This window comes from Condylura cristata, unplaced genomic scaffold, assembly GCF_000260355.1.
Source record: "Condylura cristata isolate star-nosed mole 26May11 unplaced genomic scaffold, ConCri1.0 scaffold00028, whole genome shotgun sequence".
Taxonomy (NCBI): domain Eukaryota; kingdom Metazoa; phylum Chordata; class Mammalia; order Eulipotyphla; family Talpidae; genus Condylura; species Condylura cristata.
In genome coordinates, this window is record NW_004567129.1 from 2,844,161 (window position 1) to 2,855,044 (window position 10,884).

The following is a 10,884-nucleotide window of genomic DNA, read 5'->3' on the forward strand; positions in this document are numbered from 1 at the left end:
GAATCGAACTCATGCGTAAAGTGGCTTTACCTTCTCAGTGCTGTGCTTTAACCCGCTGCGCCACCAGGAAGGGCCTGTTATTTATTATTTTACTAAAAATAGCCCTAGATCTAAGGCTTTCCATAATCTGTTTATTCTTGAGTGAGCTTTGGAGAGCGGTTGCCCTCCAAAGAATTTTCAACTGAGCTGTCAACTTGTAGGCAACCCTCGTTCACCATCCGCCCTTTGCTATTGTAGCTTCTGTGACCACATACATGTCACTTCTCTCAGCCCTGTTACTGGCATCTTTGTTGCCTCCTTTTCCCCCTGATTAAGTAAGCTGGAGCTTCAGAGATTTTATCTGTCTTTTCAAAGAACCAGCTTTCAGTTTAATTGATTTTTCCTATGTTTTTCTTTTTTGATGCCATTATTTTCTGTACCTATCTTTATCATTCTTTCTGTATACTTAAACTCAGTCTTCTTTTTCTAGTGTGTAAAGGGGGAAACTGACATTTTCTTCTTTTCTAATTTGGGCAGCTTGTAATATAAATTTTCCCCTACATACTACTTTATTGACAATCTCTAAATTCTGATATGTCATTATTTTCATTTTCATTCAGTTAAAAGTACTTTGTAATTTCTTTGTAATCTTTGACCCATGAGTTATTTTAAATTGTGTTATTTTGGTTCCAAATATTTGAGAATTTTCTGGCAATTTCTCTATTGCTGATTTTTTTTTTATTAATTCCATATGATCAGAGAATATGCTTTGTGTGACTGGAATCTTTTTTGATTTACCAAGACTTGTTTTATAGCCCACAATATGGTCTATCATTGTAAATGTCCATGTGCTCATGAAAAGTGCATTCTCCTATTGTTGGGCGAAATGTTCTATAAATGTCAATTAAGTAAGTTGGTGGTAGTGTTGTTTAGATCTTCTATTTATTTTCTGTCTACTTATCCTCATTGTCATTGAGACAGGCGTATTAAAATATCTGAGTATATTTATGAATTAGCCCATTTCTTCTTGCAGTTGTATTAGTTTTTGTTCCGTGTATTTAAAAGTTCTGTTATTAGGTACATAGACATTTGTGATTTGTGGTTGTTCTGGCCTCTTGATGAGGACGTGACCCCTTCGTCATTATGCAATGACATTTTTATCTCAGCTAGTACTCTTTGTTCTGAATCTCCTTCATCTGAAATATAGCTTTCTTTTGATTGGTGTTAGAATACTGCTTATTTTCCACTCTTGTATTTTTAGCCATTTTGCCATTGTATTTGACCATGTCACTTAGAGGAACATAGATTTGTGCTTGCTTTTTTATTCAACAATCCCTGCCCTTTAATTGTGACATTTAGATCATTTATATTTAATGTGTGTGATTACGTTTAAATGCCATCCTCTCTTTTTCTCTTTCCAGCCCTATTTTGGATTAATTGAATTTAAAAAAAAATTCATTTTGTACACTTTCTTGACTTATCAGCTATATATTTTTGTTTTGTTTTGTTATTTCACTTGTTACTTCAAGGTTTCAATTTACATATATCTAGCTCATCACAGTCTTATCTCCAGTGGTTTGTATGCTGTTTCACATATAGTATAATAATCTTGCAGTAGTTTCTGTTTCTTGCCTCCTAACCTTTTCTACAGTTACTGCCACACATTTATCTACAGCTGTCACGATCCCACATTGTGTTGTTTTTGTTTAAACAATAATCTTTAAAGAGATTTTTTAAATCAAGGGTAAAACTTACACATGCATCCATTTCTAAGGTGCTTCATTCCTTTGTGTAGATTCTCATTTCCATCTAATACTATTTTCCTTTTGTTTAAAGGTTTTCCTTTAATAGTTCTTATAGATTACTCTCTTGCTAATCTCTTCTTTTAGTTTTTAATATATGAAAAGATACATTTCAAAATTATAATGCCCAAATTTATTGATGTAAAACTGAGGTGTTTTGCAGTGAAAACAGCATTAAAAACTCTGCCTATACCAAAACCTGCACACAAATACTTATGAAAACTTTATTCATAATTGCCAGAATATGGGAACAACCAAGTTATCCTTTGGTAATGAATCAATTTTGGAAAGTACATGCAATGGGATATTATTCAACATCCCTAGTCTGTTTCCCCATGCAGTCAGCTGCAGGGGGCACAGATAGGGCCCCTGGAGCTGTCTTCATAGGGGGAATGGGGAGACCATGGCCATGCCCTCTTCTCAAGTCTCCATTTCTTGGGCTCACACCCCAAGGGCCAATAGGACCCCAGGCTTCTGAGCTACAGAAGCTCCATTTATCTTGTGTCTCTGTTTTCTCCTTCATTTTTAAAAGATACTTTCACTAAATATAGAATTTTAGGTTGACACTTCTTTCCTTTCAGTACATTTGAAATGTGACTCCACTGTTTTCTTCGATGCATTATTTTTGTCCAGGTAGTTGAAGTATTTTTTACCTTCAATCCTCTGAATATGATGTGCCTGATTCTCTGAGAAGAAGAGAATTCTCCTTCTTCCAGTTTTTTATCCTGAATGTTTTCCCTTGTCACATCTTTAAGTTCACTCATCTTTTCTTCTGCAGTCTCTAATCTGCCACTAGTGCCACCCCAGTGTAATTTCATCTTAGACATTGTAGTTTACAATTTTGGACAAAAGAAGTATTTGTTTAAAGGAAAGTACTCCCCAGAAGGAAGGTAAACTTCCACCCGACCCCAGGAATCTTGAGATTTCCCAGTTTGACTGGTGGAAATGGACACTCACACATCTGAGAGAGCCATAGCCATCTCATTCCTTAAAATGATTTCTTCTCTGACTTTTCCTCCTGTGCATGCACTCAGTCAAATGCTCAGGGAGGGTCATCTTCAATCTATAGTCCTCTGCATTGGCACTCTGTTTTCCAGTACTCTTCTCTGCAGGCTTCACTCATTCTTTGCAGCTCTGGGGGCCACCTTATTGATACTGGTTCTAAAACCTCCCTCCAGGTAATAAACATGGGGGAATCTGGGGGCTAAAGTCATTGGTTTCTCTGCTCTCAGTGATCATTGATTTTTTTTTGTTACCTGTATTCCCTGTCTCGAATCCTTTGTTTTGTATATTCTGGCCATATTGGGGAACTGTTGCTGATGGAGGGTAAATCAAGTTCTTCATACTCCATTTGGCCAGAAGTGGAAATTTTACATTTGTTCTCCTTTTAGTGGAGACTCACTCAAGAGAGAAAATAATGCAGGTGCTCTTTCCACCATATTGAATCAGAAGCACATTGCAAACTTTTAATAAGATGTTGCTGCTTGCAGTATTGAAGCTTCTATTAACATGAGCTATGACCTTGTAATTATTTATCTAGATCCATAATCTGTCCATGAACTTCTTGAGGGGTGGAAACTGTGCCTCTCTGATTTGGGGATTCTCTCAGTGCTAAACTGGGAATTCTATAAATGACTAATGAATGAGTGAATAAATGATGTTGTATTGGTAAAGTTGCAAGTGTAGTAGTTAAGAATGATGGTAAGGATACTTTTAGTTAAAATCTTTGTAGGGAAATGTAATTTACCCTAAGGAAATTATCCTTTTAGGCTGCAGGTTTGAGGAAACTGTTAACATCAGCACCTGCTTTTGCCTTTGAGGAACAAAACACTTCTTTAAAATGCTGTCCCACGTTGTACTGGTAGAAGGTGTCTGCAACACTTGGGAGAATTTTATTCTTGGCCATTTATCCTGGTCATTTTCTAATCTGATTTCAAAGTGAAATTTTTGTGGAATAGTAGAAAAATACATTTTTCCAATCCATCTATTCTCTGGTTTTTGTGTAATATGAATTTATCCTTTAAAAGATAATTAAAGTTCAATGTATAATTATAAAGATAAATGGGCATATTTTAAGCCCAAATGTCCTCAAATATTTTCCTTTTCTAAAGAGTATAGGAGTGTATAATAGCCGTTAAAAGACTCAGAAGGTAAGAAATTTGAGTGAGATCATGAAAATATGTCCCGTGTTTAGTTCCTTGCCTCATAAAGACAGCCCAGCTTAGTAGTCTCAGACATGTGAAGCCTGGTTGTCTGTCGGCTCTGTGACCTTGGGCATGTCACTCAACCTCTGCCAGCATCAATTTTCCTGGATTGTCACACAGGTGAAATAAAATGTATAACAAAATGAAATAGAAGCAAATAACATAAAAAACTTCACTCCATCTTTTATCTAACCTGTCTTTCCTAAGAAGTAAATGCCACCCTGCATTTTTGCATATCAACTGAATATTAAGAGGGAAGTGCCTTTCCCGATTTCCTTTACTAGGTCTTTCATGTAGCATGTAGCGACAGCTCCTGTGTCCCGACTTGTCTCCCTCGGTCATGGGTAGTCAGCACAGTTTGTCCTTGGTACCTTCATCAGTCCGTCAGTCAAAACTTTCACTTTCCTCAATTCTCCCTCTGGATTCTACCTCTGGATTCTGCTTCTTCCCCACCTCCAAGTTGATCCTGAAGATTTTCCATCATCCTAGTCAAGATCTACTCTCGTCTTTGTTATATAGCTGTCACTTGGGACACTTTACCAGCACGAATATGACTCCAGCCTCTGGCCTTGATACAGTGAATGGGCGCTCAGATAAGCATTTGCGGATTTGCCTCCTTTGACAAATTTATAACGGAATTGGCTTTCCCAGGGCTCTTAACTGACTGTGGGTTTACTTTTTTTCTCTCCTTTCCTTGCAGTTTCTCTTCTCTTGGTTTAGGCTCAAGGAAAAGAATCCCAAACAAAAGCAAATAGTGAGCAAGCTGGCCCGCACCAGCACCAGCACCGACTCCTTTTCCTCCCTGTGCTGACCCCGCCCCCTCCCCATTACTCTTGCTGATTCCCCATTTTTTTCTCTTTGTGTAAATAAAGTCTGGTGCCCACCTGTCTCCATCCCAGCACTAACTCTTACTCCCTCCCCTTTGTGGACTCTCGTTCCCCCACCTTTTTTTTCTTTGTTGAACATTGTGTAAATAGCCCTGTAACCTGCCAAAGAGAAGGACGGTGGTCTTTCGGACATGAGCCTGCTGCCCTCCTCATCTGTTGACGAATAAAACCACTTTCCTTTTCCTCAAACTGTTTCCTTTTATTGGCTGAGGGAAACTGAGACCGGCGTTCAGTAACAGCTTCCTTCCTAATGTAATATCCATTTTCCGTGGAGTTCCCATTTCACAAGCACCTGAGGCTGGCAAAATTTTTCACATTGTTAGAGATATATTTTTGATTTTTGATCTCTTTTCCATCTTGAAGTTTTTTTAGCTGTTGCATTATTTACTTAATTCTCATTAGTAATTATTTTATATATTTCTATTGTATGCTGTATATAATTAGATCTTTAGTATATTTTACTTTTTAGCCTAATAATATTGTTTTATTATTGAACATCATCCATCTGTGTCATTATTGCCCTAGCCAGTGTCCAGATTCTGAAGAAATTGTTAAGAAAGTTCATCCAGCTGCTAACAGTTGACTTTATTTTGCAACTCTATGATTCGACTTATGGGCTTCCTGAAACCAGCTTTGGTTTATTTATTGTATACATATCATGCCATTTTGGGGGCATCCGGTCACCAGGTCACAGCCTTGTATTTGCTTTTAAGTGTGTATCTGAGGCAAGAGACAGAGAGCCACAAGGAGTTAACAGAAATGATGAGTCTAAACTCCAGCCCTCCTAATGAGAGTTATTTTCGAGACAGCCTCGCCCTGGCCGACATCAGGAGACTGGGCAGTTCCACCTGCCTCCCCCTCTGACCAACATGTAGGCGGCCGATTGGCGAGGGGGCCAGACAGAGCCCCTCTGTGGCACGGGCTTCATCACACAGCCACACCCATCACAGCAGTCGCTGATCACGAGGTTGGATAACGTGGACATTAAATAAAAGTGCACTGTGACCGGTCGCTGTTTCTAAACAAACCTCCTAACTGCTTGGGGCCTGACAATTCCAAAACTGCTACTATTACTGACAGGAACGTGTGGAAAGGATAGGTCAAGACAGAATTATGGAATTCTGAATGCTTAAAATTTAAGCCAAGAATGGTTGTATCCACACACACACACAAACCATACGTGCACGTGTGGAAACATGCTTACACGCATGTGTGCCACACACACACCCTAGACACGTGTGTACAGCACCTGCACCGGCTCTGTCGCCTGCACCAACCCTGCCCTAGTGCGCTCCTGCCGTTTGCCCACTTTCACCTTGGAAGCTCTTACTGTGTCCATCTCTAGACTGAGCCCTGAAATACTTAGAGAAATAAGAGGATCATTTATGTGTGTGTAGTAGTAGATTTTCTGGCTCTTAAAGAATTATCTTTTATAAATCCCTAAGTGTTAGATGTGGGGAAACCATCATTCTCTTAAATTTGGCAAATAGCATTTATGTGCATATGTACTTATGCCATCGACACACTTAGGCTGTAATAGAAATACCGTAGAAAAGCAAACCAGAAGCTTTTAACACTGTCAGGCATGAGCTCTTTCCCTCTCGTCATCTCCTGAAGAGACGTTTAGAAGAATGAGAGGACTCTCTGGCTTTGCATTTAGAAGTCTTACTGGGAAAAAATGTCAATTCTTTTTTAGACTCAGGATCACACTATAATAAATGTGAATCTAAGCAATCTCACAAGTGCTTTCTAAGCAATGGTTCCATCTATGAGCACATACACCGCCTTCTTTTGTTTAGTAAATGCCAATAAAAGCTAATCAGAAAGAGGCGCCATTTGCATGCTTCATATTTTTACTCACTATGGCGTGTGTGGTTGAATGGCCTCACCTGGGAACCGAAAGAGGCAAAGAAAATTGATTTCCTGTACCCCATAGTGAGTTTCTGTAGATTTAGAAAGCAGGTATTTTGGGATGTGAAATATAACTGGAAAGGTTTTGTTAGTACGTGCCAGATGCTCCTCCTGGAAAGTTGAAACCTCGCTCCTCCTTGAATGGGCTCTGCTCTGGGATGATTTTGTCCTTACCGTGGAGTAAAATGTCAAGCCATCATGTCCTTGGGATTTAAGCAATGTGATCGGATTTATATTAGTAGAGTCATTTGATTTTCAAGTTAAGTAACGGAGACACAGGGAAGAAAGTTAATGCAGAGATGTGGGTTCCAGCCTTGCTGTGTGATCTTGGGCTAGTTTCTCAACCTCTCTGAACCTCAACTTTTTTCTGTATAAATGGGGGAAATTTGCACTAGTCGTAGATCTGCTGAGTCTCAAGAGAGTTAAAACAGAACCATTTCACAAATTTCAAGCACTAAAGAAATGCTAAATATTGTGGGGGTTATTAATACATGGTGAAAGGATTTGCACAACTAATGTCTCAAAAGAAGGAGGGATACTGAGGAATTCTCTGACTATAAGCAGATGAGTTCCAATATGATGTGAAGCCTGTTTACCTTCCAGATGGCATGGGACAATCAGAATGTCCCGGCACCCCAGGCTCCGTCCAGGGAAAATGTTTAAAGCTACGAAAATTATGTTGTTATTTTCCCCCAAAATTATAATAAATGAAAACCTCATTCCTCTCTGCCTTTCTCTCTTAGCACTGTGCCTTACTCTATGGTCTGTGAATGCACTTCTCCTCTGAATTTGGCTCTTTTTTTAGAACTAGTTGTGAATTCTTTATTCTCTCACATAGACATATGATGGTGGGGGAGGAGGGCATGTGTATTTCCTAAATTTTAGCAAGAAATCTGTCTTGCCATCTCCATAGACTGGAAAATTCAGCCTGGAGAGTTTGTTAGTTTCATTCCCCTTTCAAATCTCGGCACACAGTTACACCATGCACGTAGGTCAGACGTTTTGATTATGGGCAGCAGGGAAGCCTTCAGAAGTTGGGAGGAGGGTGTGGGTTTTGTATGTACTGCAGGGAATCCCAAACCTTTGGATGACTTTTTTTTTTTTAAGATTTATTTTTATTTATGCATACAGAACTGGAGTATAGGCCAGAGGTGCAGGGTCATTGGGAGGATTCACCAGAGACAGAGTGGGGAGCAGAGTAGGCAGATCAACAAAGTACACTGCTGAAGGGAGCAGCGGGTGAGACAGGAGAGGTCTGCTGAGCCATGTGGGTCACCTCCCCGGCCGGGATCGAGCTCACGCAGCTCTGGCCAGCTTCCACAGTGCTGTGCTTTAACCCTTGGCAGCACCAGCGAGGGTCCACCTTTGGATCACTTTTGAAGCAGCCTCTGTTGGGACACCACCCAAACTCCCTGAATCAAACAGCCTGTCCCGAGGTTACTGAACCGCGCTTTGTCCTTTAACAAGGAGGGGCTGAAAGTGCAAAGGAAGTAACATCTCTCTGCGGGCATCCTTCGTCCAGGCTGGGTGTTGGGGTATAAATACCTCAGCTCCCTTGCCCCTTTTGACTGAAATAATTCTAAAGCATGCATTTTGCCATTTTTCTAGCACTCCCCTCTGAGATTGAACCTATCACCCCCTTAGAGGCTGATTTAATGCCCCCACCATTGTCTGTCTCACTTCTAAATCCCCTTCCAGGCTCCCTTTGCCTCACCATAAACCACTTGACTCTCAAATTCTCGGCTCCAGTTCCCCCATGGGCTTTGCAGCCTACAGTGGTGGGCGTACTTTGAATGCAGCCTGCTGAGCCTGGGCCGGGTTTTGCCAGAATTGCCACAGCCCCCAGATGGGCAGGGCACACTTGACAGAGCACTGCTTGCCAGGTCCAGGAATCCTACCCAGCTCAGTCAGTGTAGACTGATGAGAAAGCGTGCACGGACCTCAGCTGCCCATTCTCTCCTTCAGCTTCCTTCTGCGAGGCAGCCAGTCTGCCCTGGGGGAGGGAGACCTCTGACGGCGCTTGGACCGTGGGTGTCCAGCAAGCTGTAGGCGCTGGCTTCTAAGTACGATTGGGCCTCTCCAAGTGGCCCCTGACACCCATCCCTCTTCGTACATCTATGTGACACGCACTTCACTATTTTTCTAGTACCAGCCACAGCAAACCAACCCTCATACCCAAAAAAGCATCTGGCTCCCAGAAGGTTTTTCTAGTTAATAGGAGGAAAGATTAGTTCATACGGCTTCTCACTGCAAACCTGCCATCCAAAGGTTTGCTATCCAAGGCTAAGCACCTACATTTCGCCAGTCGGGAAGATCTCCTGAAAGCACCTCCTTTTTCACGGTCTCCATTTCAGGCCTCTGTCTCTGTCTCCTTTCTTGTTTTGCTTTATCACCTCTGTGATGCTTTGATGCTCAGTACACCAGCCGAAGCCATGTGAAATCTGTATCACAGTATATTAGCATTCCAAAAAACACGCAATCCCTGGGTAGACAATAAATTTGATTTTGTACAAGTGGCATCCTTTATACTTTGCTCATAAGGCAATCTCTCAAGTGTATCTTTTTTTTGAAACGCAACACAAATAGTCTAGTGAAGTAAAAATGGGTTGCATGACGGGTTTCGTGCTCAGCAAAAAGAACTCGGACAAAGCAGCCGGGCTGATGTTCTTATTTACAAAGGTTGCCGTCTGGGAAATTAATGTCTGCTGTTGCTCAGTAATTAGGAAAATTTAGGACCCCTAGTGCTCCAACATCTTGCTGTAAAGGTTGTATGTCATCGGTGTTTTCATGAGAATTTGCTGGATTTCTGTCATTAATAACAGGCATAAACTCAGCAAGCAGTAGAATGTGCATTACATTTAATCAATTCACTATTTGTATTCATTATGTATGTCCTCCATTTTGAGTCATGAAAAATTGAAAGGCCGTTGCAAATAGAAAGAGCATCGTGGATTACAAATGATGGAACAAGAGCATAAGCGCTATTAATTGGTCAATTGTGCTTGTCAGTACATTTAAAGTGATTAAGGCAGAAGGATTAGAAGGGACACGAATGTGCTTGGGAGAAGGAAGCCCAGGGATTCCAGGGCTCCCAGAAGAGCCTTGTGCCCAGATAAAGGCAGCAAAACCCAGTGGCATTTACGCCAGCAAACTCATCCTACACGTGGCTCTTGAGCACATGGCATGTGAGCACATGTGCCGGGGCTCTGAAGCCTTCAACCGCGAGGACGCCCCTTAGGGTGAGGGCAGGTGCCCAAGGAACCCACAGAAACAGCATAGCCGACTGTGGTGAGGCCCACCTCTCTGAGGAAGTGGCATTTGAATAGCAGTTTAATGAAGAGGGGAGACAGGCTATGTGGCTTCTATGGGGGGGGAGGGGGCTTATTTGTGAGTTGGCTCCTAACCCCAACTCCTGGTCCAAGGCTCAAGCAGAAAAGAAAATTCTTGTTAATTATTGGGATCATCTTGACCCAATGGAATGGTTTCCCCAGTGCTAGAAAATTCACTCTATTCATCTTCCTACTACAGACCTCTCCTGAGGTAGCAATCCTGTTAAAGTGAAAACTGGTGGTATTATTCACTGTACTGACTTCCTCCATCCAAATACCTCTCCAGGGCCCACGACGCCCTGCCGCACACCTCACACCGCCCTTTCTTACCGGCTAAGCGACGTTCTGGGTCTTTGTGTAGCCGGTGTTAAGAGCTCCCCCCTGGCCCTGGGCACACCTATTTGCCATCTCTCCACCAGCACGGTCTGCCCTCAGAAACTCACACCTCAGTTCCCAGGTCACCTCCTCAGAGAAGCCCTCCCTGACTACCAGGGCCAGAGTTCCTCCCTGGTCCCTCAGGTCCTCCTGCTGTTTGCACACAGCTCGCGTCACTGTCTGCTATCTGGATCGAGGACTGTCTGCTTGCTTGCCCCCCAGGCCCCTCCACCCCATTCCCGCATTTGAATATAAGCTCCGTGGGTCCAGGCAGATGTCATGTGAGTTCACCTCTGTAGCCCAGTGCTCAGAACGGTGCCTGGCATGGAGAAGCGACCCAAAGGCCGAGAAGAGAGAAGAAACAAGTGACTCCATCACAGCCAGTCATTCCATTAAC